The sequence below is a fragment of the Electrophorus electricus genome, chromosome 23 (assembly GCF_041902795.1).
Source record: "Electrophorus electricus isolate QZ-2024a chromosome 23, ASM4190279v1, whole genome shotgun sequence".
NCBI classification, from domain to species: Eukaryota; Metazoa; Chordata; class Actinopteri; order Gymnotiformes; family Gymnotidae; genus Electrophorus; species Electrophorus electricus.
The window spans coordinates 4695001-4705000 of NC_137519.1; the positions used below are offsets into that span (position 1 = coordinate 4695001).

The following is a 10000-nucleotide window of genomic DNA, read 5'->3' on the forward strand; positions in this document are numbered from 1 at the left end:
TGACATGAAAAACAACCAACCACGGCGCAATGATATTTAGGGGGTGGTCATTTCTGAAATGGCTCTGTAAGAGAACCAAATCAGTGCATGTAGTGCTCTGAACCCCTGTAGTGTACTTGGTGGAGCAGGTTGAGCTAGGTGTGAGTAACATGAGGAGATCCGTCTGATTCCCAGGGACCACACATACAGTGTTCCAGATAAACTCGTTCTGGACCGGCGTGTCTGGTAAAGTCTATAAGCGTACAAGCTGGACAGTTAAGAATGAAGATATCTGTTAAATTTAGTGGAGTAGATCACTGGTGAGGTTTCAAATGGTTTGTCCAAACATCTATCCAAGTGGGGTTTTTTTTTTTGGCAGTTTGTAACTTTATCTCATTTGGCTTTAAGGTAGACCAAAGCAAGTTAGGAGTGGAGAATTTGTTGTTTGTTATCAACTCAGACAAGTACCTCCAACAAAACTCTTGAAAATCTTTCAAAGGATAGATTAACAGAAATTTTACAAACTTTCTCCAATCAGCTTGGTCCAAAATTCTCATTATTCCATCGGTGTGCAGAGTAGTCCACTGTTTGATAGCTAGCTCGCTGCTGGATGAACAAATGTTTGTTTCTTCTTGAGCTCATAAAAATAACAAACAAACAAACAAACAACAACAACAAAACCAACACACCTGCGTTTTTTTAACTCCGTACACTGCCGTGATTGACAAAGCAGACAGCGAGTTCGACAGAAGCGCCGTTTTATCTACTGTGACCTTTCTACTGACACGCCCACAACCGAGAAAGTCGGGGCTCACGGAATCTCTGGTTTGCTCGGGATCGGATTTCCTGGGCGGAGATTACTATGCGGCGGCAGCATTTGTGTGCGCTCACCTTGGAGTTACAATATTTTTGACATGACTCAGAAGGTAACACCACAGCGACAGCTAACAGACACAGCAGTCCCCTGTCCCCATGTCCCGCTGTCCTTCGACCAATCACAAGCAGATCCGTTTTTACATTGCCAGCCCAGGACCTGCTAGTTGGTGCCTATAATTTCTTTTGTCGTTTTTATAAATTGCAGCTGGCTTATTCCTGGCTGTATTCTTGTTCATTTATAATATAAATCATGAATGGAAAGGCAATTGCAAATATTGGCCATTGGTGATTATAGCAAATGGAATTCTGAGTTTCAGTAGTTCTGTAATATGTGGCTTTGGGACAGAGTTACTCAAAGTCATCTGACCAGTCTGTCGGCTACTTCCAGCTTTGTGTAGAAATGCCCATTTGCTGATGCAGGCCACGAAGATCGAGTGAGTGTTTGGTTTTTATGAGCATTTACGGAAATAGCCGCTTACTTTGGTTTTTCTAGTAGCATAAATAGGTCAAAAAGAGAAAAAGCCAAGAGAAACTCATAGAGGAGAGACTGTTGGAGGAAAGGGAACAGCAGTGCTGCGCCGCCACTCTGTGTGTGTGTGTGTGTGTGTGTGTGTGTGTGTGTGTGTGTGTGTGTGTGTGTGTGTGTTTGTGTGTGTGTGTGTGTGTGTGTGTTTGTGTGTGCGCGTGCACTCCTGTGGGCTTCTCAGCCCCTAAGGCGTTTTGTTCCCCCTCCCTGACGCGGCCCCCAGCTTCGCTAATCCTCTTGAGACACACACGCACGCACGCACACACACACAGACACACACACGCACGCACACATTCACACAGCGCTCCCAAGACCCCGAGACATGCCACGCTGCTTCTTATCTCCGCACTCAACCGAGCTCCACTGCACGCGCACGCACACACACGCCCACCCACAGACAAACACACACACACAGCTTGGCCTAGCGTTCCGCTCCGCTGCGACGTGAGAGCATGCTGCATGTGTGTGGATCCGCTCTCGTTCCAAACGAGCACCGCTGCTTCCACCGCTCCGCGCGCGACGGCTGACAGTGATGATTCACCGCTTTTTGTGTTGAATAAATAACACATTGCAAATAACACACTGGTCGCGGGAAAGGCAGAAATTCTGATTCATTGTTTGCATATATATTATTTCAAATTACAAACGTATAGAGGATATAAGGTGCTGTTATGCACTGATCGGCCACAGCATTAAAACCACTGACAGGTGAAGTGAATAACATTGATTATCTTATTACAGTGACACTTGTCACGGGGTGGGATATATTACGCAGCAGGCGAACAGTCACTTCTTGAAGTTGAAGTATGTGAAGATGGAAAAGGCTGGATGAGAAGTGAAGGGTTCCCCATCTGCTTCAGTCCCCAGCTACTGCAGCACAGATTGGTGAAAACATTAAGGCTTCCTGTGATGGACAGGTGAGAGCGCACAAACTGCATCAGGGCCACGTGTGCACGGGGGGCTGTGTAGCCCCCGACCCGCCGGGGCGTGCACGCTGACCCCACGTCGATGAAAGAGTGCGCGACGGCTGGGCGCGTGTGTTCGTCACCTACCTGGGGTTGACATGGACCAAGATGCACTGTGGGGGAAAAGGCAAGCTGGCAACCTTTTATGATGTGTCTTGTACTCAGTAACCAATAATATTCGATAACTTCTCATTCAGAATGAGCTGCCTTGATCCTGCACTCGCTGGCCAGTTTAGTGGGTATTCCCATCTAATAAGCCTGTTTTATGGGTGTGCAATAAGAGAATGTAGGCCAACTGCTCCCATGCATGTCACCCAGTTGCTACCATCATCATTACATCATCACTGGGCATTGTTTAGTTGGCAGGCCATAGTCAGCAAGGCAGTGGCACTAATGCAGTAGAGGGCACCGCAGCGGTTTGAGCATGTAAGGCACAGCAACTTCACTGGAGTTTTTACACGCACGGCACGGTCGGGTGTGAAGTGCCTTGCGACCCGAAATGTATAAACGTACTATATGTTCATTTTCTCCCTGGTTACATCTGGGTATTTCTCATAAATGACTGGTGTTGTAGGCTCGCTCTTGCGTGACCCCATCGTCGCCCCAGCGGAAGGCTGACTCCGAGTCTGTCCACGCTCCCAGAGCGGCGGACGCAACCGCTGGAGCCCCCAATGAGTGTGACTTTTATCCTGAACCTGCCCCCAATGGGAACCTTCTCTTCTGTGTGGAGGAGTGTACTTCTCACTGGCAGATTGGAGATTTTTTTTGGGGGGGGGGGGGGGGGCATTGCCAGAGACAGGCCTGGTTGCATTTCAGTGGTTGGTTTCTCCAGGCAGCCCCCTTCCCATTGGCTGCGATGGGATATAGTTTAACCTGACTGGCTGGGCTTAGAGGCCAGTCAGTTAGTCATCTAGGCACAGAGACATCAACGTGTCTTGTGTTGGTGCTGGCAGCCCACAGCGCACTGGGGCACCGAATGACAGACATTTACAGCAAACGGTGCAGGGCGAGAAGAAACATCGACAAGGACTCCACCTTCACAGAGTCTAAATGTTATCGTTTAGGGTCAGAGTTCAGCGAGTGCCTGCTGCAAGCTGTCCCAGACTTGGTGAAAGATCATATCTGTAGTGCTGGAGTTGAACTGGTAGCTAAAATTGGGTCAGAAGTTCAATCTGTCCTTTCAAAAAAGATTTCAAAGAAATCTTAATGTAAATATAAATATGAGGCAGGTCATGCTGATAGCCACCGCAGAAAACTGAGCACACACACTCATACACGCATGCACACACACCCTCAACGCAGTCCTCAATTAGACTCCTGGCACTCTCCGTGCTATCCCATAATCCTCTTTGATGTGAGGAGTAGAGGTCAGCGGAGGGTCATTGCCAGGGTGAACACACAGGCACACACACTCTCTCACATTCACACGCACACTCATGCTGAATGCCTTACACACACACACACGCACACACACACTTCACCTGACCGTTCGTGGCTGTTTTTCCTCTCCCAGCTGCGGTTTGTTTCTGCTTTCTCTCTCGTTCTCTCCTTCTCTCGTTTTTCCTGTCGTTCGCCACCTCCCCGCCCGAACATCTGTGTGTAATTTGAGCAGCACATAAATTAATCTCGAGCAAAGCCACGTCTTTCTCTCCCTTTTTTTTCACTCGTTCTCTCGCACTCACCATCTTTGAAGCCATGCTGCTTCTGTTGGAGTACAGGAGTTTTTAAGTGAAGTATTAATGTGTGTACCCCCACACACACACAAACATACACACATGGCATTCTAGGACTTGCTAACTACTCTCATTCTCTTAGAAAGCCACACATAGAAAGACACATATACTCACACGTGCACATGCACTCACATACACTCTCACACACACACACACACACACACACACACATATAAATGCACACCACAGGCTGGTGCAGTGTTACAGAGAGAGTGCCCCGTCCCAGAGCTGGTACGCAGACAAAGGGACATCCTGTTTCCTGGAACACAGACTTGTGCACGCACACACACACACACACACACACACACACACACACAGTCCCATTGTGAGTTGTCTGTTGACTACCCTCACACTGTCACAGTGTTAACCCCTTACTGAGCTCAGTGTGTGTACAGAGAGAGAGAACGAGAGAGAGAGCGTATGGCTTTGTTGCGTTCGCCACAGACCTGCTTTACACTCTCATCTGAACGGTTTGTCCAGGTTGTGACTGTGACGAAGCAAGAGCTGGTACTACTGGAACAGAGTTAGTGAATGAGAAGGAGGAGAGACAGAGCAGAGCAGGGGGGGAAAGGCAGAGAGAGAGAGAGAGAGAAAGAAGCCAAGGTACACCTCTGCAGTGTGCATGATTTCAGGCATGTGTGTGTGTATGCGTGTGTATGTGTGTGTGAGAGAGAGAGAGTAATATGTCAGTGAGCATCTGAGTCCGAGTTTACTGCCTCCCCGTGCAGCCCAAGACTAACAGTACGGCCCAGCTGATGAATATTTAACGGCTGTGTGTGTGTGTGTGTGTGTGTGTGTGTGTGTGTGTGTGTGTGTGCTCCGAGTGGCTAGGATCATTTATTAATGCCGGCAGAGGGAGAGATGAATAGATGGGCTGTGTACACAGAGCCAGGGCAGGGTGGATGTGTGTGTGTGTGTGTGTGTGTGTGTGTATCTGTGTCTGTGTGTAAGTGTTTGTACGCATGCGCTCATGAGTGTGTGCGCCGTTCTGCACAGGCATTCATGCGTCACCGTGTGCTTTTGTCTGTTTGTTTGCACATGTGCGTGTGTGTGTGTGTGTGTGTGTGTGTGTGTATGTGTGTGTGTGTGTGTGTGTGTGCGCGCACGTGAGGCTGAAATGCTGCTGCCATATATAGACCCACATCCATTATTAATCACTTCATCCAGCATTGATGAAAAGAGGGCGGTCACCTAAGTAACCAGGCCCACCAAACAAACAAACTCTCACGCCAACGCGCACCAATAAACGATTCTCCCGGAGGTTCGTTTTCTTTCAGTTCACGCGCTGTCCTGTCCAGCCCTTTCGTATACACAGATATTGCTTGCGTTCATGTCCTTTACGCAGAACCCGTCGTGTTTCCAGCCTACAGCGGAGTTCCGTTTCCGCGGCGCAACCCGCCATCCAGACTGACCGCCTCCCGCTAATTTCGGTCCAACTGTCTGTTCCGGTGAGTCTGAAACCAGGGTGTTTTTAGCAGTGACCCTACGACCATTCCTTTAAATTAGCATAAGACGGGGACCGTGACACCATTACGCTGCAGTCCTCTTTCATTACTGCACTGTTGCAGTGGGCCTCATTATCTTCTGGGGATTTTCTATTCTTCGCAGCTTGCACGCGGCACGGTGGACTGGGGAGGCTTGCAGTCATCGGGACGTTTGCGATGCCGCATGGTCGTGTGACACGACAAGGGGCCCAAGTGCAAACAGCGGCATCGTTGCGGGGGCCGTTTGACTCTCGCTGCACAGAGAGAGTAGCCAGTAGTTTGCAAGACTCCTGGGAGCATCCGGGTTTCGGCTTGGCTGGACGCATGCATCAGACTGGTGAAACATTCCAGGTTTCATTGCATGTGTGCTCAAATCCTCGGGGATCTACACCGCGAACCCAAGGGCCGCAGATCCCCAAGGCCCTCCAGGGTGCTGGGCGTCCCGATGATGTCACCTGATGTCCTCTAAGCACTGCTGGATGGTCTTTTAGCCAATCTTCTCCCCCCAGATGCCTCCGGCAGTGGTGCAACACGGAGCCTGGCTCACACTCTTTCTTTACTCACAGTCCAGTCCTTCTGTTACAGCTCAAAGGGGCTGATTTGAATTCTAATAGAATGTAATTTAGATTTTGTATATCAGTTATTCCAAGGTTGCCAGACCCTGCAGTAGTACCCTAGAGACCCATGGGATTCCAATGTGCCTGCTAAACAGGGATAGAAAATTTAGTTCAAGCCCTATCGCTGTAGTTCTCTCACTCTATAGGTTTACTGTTGTGGATCTCTCATCTGATAGGCTATCCCCAACCTTACCCTTTTAGATCTCTCATCTGATAGGCTATACCCAACCCTACCCTTGAAGATCTCTCATCCGATAGGCTATCCCCAACCTTACCCTTGTAGATCTCTCACCCTCTTGAGGTGTTAGGTCTCAGGATGTAATCAGCATTATTAGAATTTCATTCCTCTCTGATTGTGTAGAGCACGTTGAACTTTGAATAAACTTGCCTTTCCATGCTGTTCCCAGCCCAGCCTTTGCAGACACACAGGGTCTGTCCTCAGCGTCCAGGCACTACGGTATTACCTGTACACATAGAACCTCTGCTGTGGAAAGAGCGTAAAGAACGCCAGACATTTTCTCAGCACAATGATGTCATGTAGGGTGGGACTGAACACAAGGCGGGATTCAGACGGGGGTTTGACCGTGTTTGGTAAACGCATTCAGTCTTGTATGTGGGGTGAGACAGAGGCAAGTGGAGCTGTGAGCAACCAGACACTGTATTCAGTTTCACTGCAAAGTTTTCCAATAACCAGATGAGTTCCTCGAGGAACTCAGGGTGTCTGGTACGGAGAGTAATTGCTCTAATTATGTTCTAGCCCTAATCCGTACACACCTTACTAAACTTAATCCAAGTCTTCAGGAAAATCTGCATTGCTGAGCCATGTCTGTTAGACTCAGGGCTGGGAACAGAACCTGTAGGCTGGTACATGTCCAGGAATGGGGTTGGAGCTGAACCCAGCAGGCAGTGCATGTCCAGGAGCAGGGTTGGAGCTGTACCCAGCAGGCGGCGTGTGTCCAGGAACAGAGTTGATGCTGAACCCAGCAGGGCAGCACATGTCCAGGAGCAGGGTTGGAGCTGAACCCAGCAGGCGGCGCGTGTCCAGGAACAAGGTTGAAGCTAAACCCAGCAGGCGGCGCATGTCCAGGAGCGCGGTTGGAGCTGAACCCAGCAGGGCGGCACGTGTCCAGGAACAGGGTTGTATCTGAACCCAGTAGGTGGCGTGTGTCCAGGAATGGGGTTGGAGCTAAACCCAGCAGGCGGCGTGTGTCCAGGAGCAGATTTGGAGCTAATCCCAGCATGACGGCACGCGTCCAGGAGTGGCGTTGGTCAGTTCTGGGCTGTGGTGTGCGTACCCTGTGGCATGTTTCCAGCAGTTGGCAAGCAGAGCTGAAATTGCCCACAGAGAGTCGGTAAGTGCTGCTGTGTGCTCCCATGTGCACGTGAGGTGGTTGATCCAGGAAGAGCAGGAGAATGAAAATCTGGACATGCTGGTACTGTGCAGGTCTAGAATGTGCACGCTGTCTTGCTTCACTGCACTGTGGTGTAACATTTACACTCGGGGCTGCATCCGCCGGCCTTTATTTCAGGTTTTCCCCTTTTCACCTCACAGAGAGAGGGGTGTGTGTGTGTGTGCGTGCTTGTGTATGTGTGTGTGCTTGTGTATGTGTGTGTGCCTGTGTGTGTGTGTGCCTGTGTGTGTGTGCGTCTGTGTGTGTGTGTGCCTGTGTCTGTGTGTGTCCCTGTGTGTGTGTGTGTGTGTGTTCCTGTGTGTGTATTCCTGTGTGTGTGTGTGTGTGTGTGTGTGTGTGTGTGTGTGTGTGTGTGTGTGCGGTTTTCTTTATAGTTAAGAACAGTAATAACTGCCACTTTCAACAAACCCTAATTTTTTAAAATATCACGATTTTCTTAAGAAGGAACTTGCTTCCTTTGTGCAGCTTTGGTGCAGGTGTGCGTTTCTAACAGGCATTGTCTCTCTGATGTGTAAACGCGTGTGTGAGTGTGACTGAACCAGTGATTCATGCAGTGTTATGGTGGATTCTGGTTTTTGCTGGCAGAAGGAAGAGAAAATTAATTCTTGGGTGGAGAAAGGGGGGGTTGAAATCAAATTGCCAATACAAACGGTCGAGAGAGGGGTCAGGGCATGACCTGATCTCACACACACACACACACACACACACAGAGGGGGAGATAGAGAGAGAGAGAGAGAGAGAGAGAGAGAGAGAGAGAGAGAGAGAGAGAGAGAGAGAGAGAGAATATCTGATTGAAAACAATATAAACATATAAACAGACTGCGCGTTATTTTGTTTGTCTCTGTATTGTTGAACACCCCATGTACATTACCTCATGGACCAACGCGCACACCCTGGGTCATTATATTTTCATTATTTTACGTTTTCATTTTAATTTTACTTACTGGTTAATGTTTGTTTCGTTTTCTTGTATATGTGGACTTTTTAAGGGGTAATGTGTAGGCTTTTAATCTGTGAGGTCTTAGCAAATTCAAAGTGTATTATGGCTGGTCCTGCCAGCGGTAAGATCCGTCGTAGAGCCGGTGGGAAAAGCCTCCTCGCCGCGCGATCGGCACTCCGGAGTCGTCCGTAATACGTTTCTGATAAATGATTGTGTTTCACAGTAATGAATTAGCCCCATTACGCGGCTGAGTGGAGCGCAGAAAAGAAGAGGGGATGGACTGTGAGAAGAGAGAGAGGCGGAGGTGGGGGGGGGGTTCATCTTAGTGCGAAGCAGGCTAGGAAATTGTGTGTGCGTATGAGAGAGAGAGAGAGAGAGAGAGAGAGAGAGAGAGAGAGAGAGAGAGAGAGAGAGAGAAAGAGAGAGAGAGAGAGCGCAAAGGAAAGGGAAATCTGTGTGTGTGTGTCAGGGAGGGAATGAGAAGGAGGAGGGATGGTGACAGCCCACGCGCTGAGAGAGAACGAGGGAAAACGAAAGCGAGAGAGAGCGCGCGGGAGAGCGAGAGAGAGAGAGAGAGAGAGAGAGAGAGAGAGAGAATGAGGGAGGGCGGGCAGGGAGACGGCGCGGCGCGGCGTGCTGGGAGATTAAGGAGAGCAGTTTTAGCGGAGCAAGGCTCGGCTCCCCCGCTGCGGTGTTATGAGACTCGCAGCCGTTGCTCAGAGACGGCGCGGCGCAGCGCTGCGCGAGGCGGCTCTCCCCAGCCCGCGCCTTTGTGCCGCGGCGCGCGGCGCTGTGCCTTTCAACTGTGCTGCGGGTTTTGTCGCCGGGCCTTTGACGCGGCGCCTGTGCGTGTCTCTGTGCGTGTCTCTGTGCGGTTAGCACGCAGCCGTGCCCTCATTCTGCAGCTCGCGATGCCATTAAATAAAATTTTTTTTTTTGCCTACCCCCCCCCCCCCCCTGCCTACTCAGTTTCAGTGTTTTTTGTAGTTTGGCCCTATGATATATTTGTCTCCCATCTGTTTTTGGGTTTCGTTTTCCTGTGACTCGCCAGCGTGTATGTGTTGCATCTCTTGGCCCTATTGTGAGTATGTTGAATATGTTTATGCTGTACGCAGAATATTTGTGTTTTTGCTTAAATGTGACTGACTTTGCTGGATCTGGCAACCATCCCCACACCATTTCTCTCTGTTCATCTGGTCATTTTATATGAGAGAAAAATCCAGCTAAAGGACTTTGATGTTTCACCGTGTGACGTCTGTGTTTCTCTGTGATGTCTCGCTGCACGATGTTGTTCTCTGGGATGCTTCACTCAGTGACATCCATGATTCTGTGTGCTGTCTGACTGCATCACATCCATGTTTCTGTGTGCTGTCTCACTGCATCACATCCATGTTTCTGTGTGCTGTCTCACTGCATCACGTCCGTGTTTCTGTGTGCTGTCTCACTGCATCACGTCTGCGTTTCTCTG

At 49.6% G+C, this 10000-nt stretch overlaps 2 long non-coding RNA genes across 4 annotated transcripts in view; one reads left to right on the forward strand and one right to left on the reverse strand.

Moving 5' to 3' along the window:
* Positions 1 to 10000, forward strand: part of LOC145653249 (uncharacterized) — a 77616-nt gene that overhangs the window by 7964 nt on the left and 59652 nt on the right. The gene's annotated exons all lie outside the window — the stretch shown is intronic.
* LOC113585717 (uncharacterized) overlaps positions 1635 to 10000 on the reverse strand; it is a 35987-nt gene continuing 27621 nt past the window's right edge. The window contains exons 1-3 of one of the 2 annotated variants that reach the window (XR_003411547.3): positions 4029 to 4292; positions 3833 to 3939; positions 1635 to 2251 (exon numbers count right to left, since the gene is read on the reverse strand). This is a non-coding gene — a long non-coding RNA (uncharacterized LOC113585717). Of the gene's footprint in view, positions 2252 to 3832; positions 3940 to 4028; positions 4293 to 10000 lie in introns of those variants that run through there. The other variant, XR_003411546.3, reaches the window with a different exon arrangement.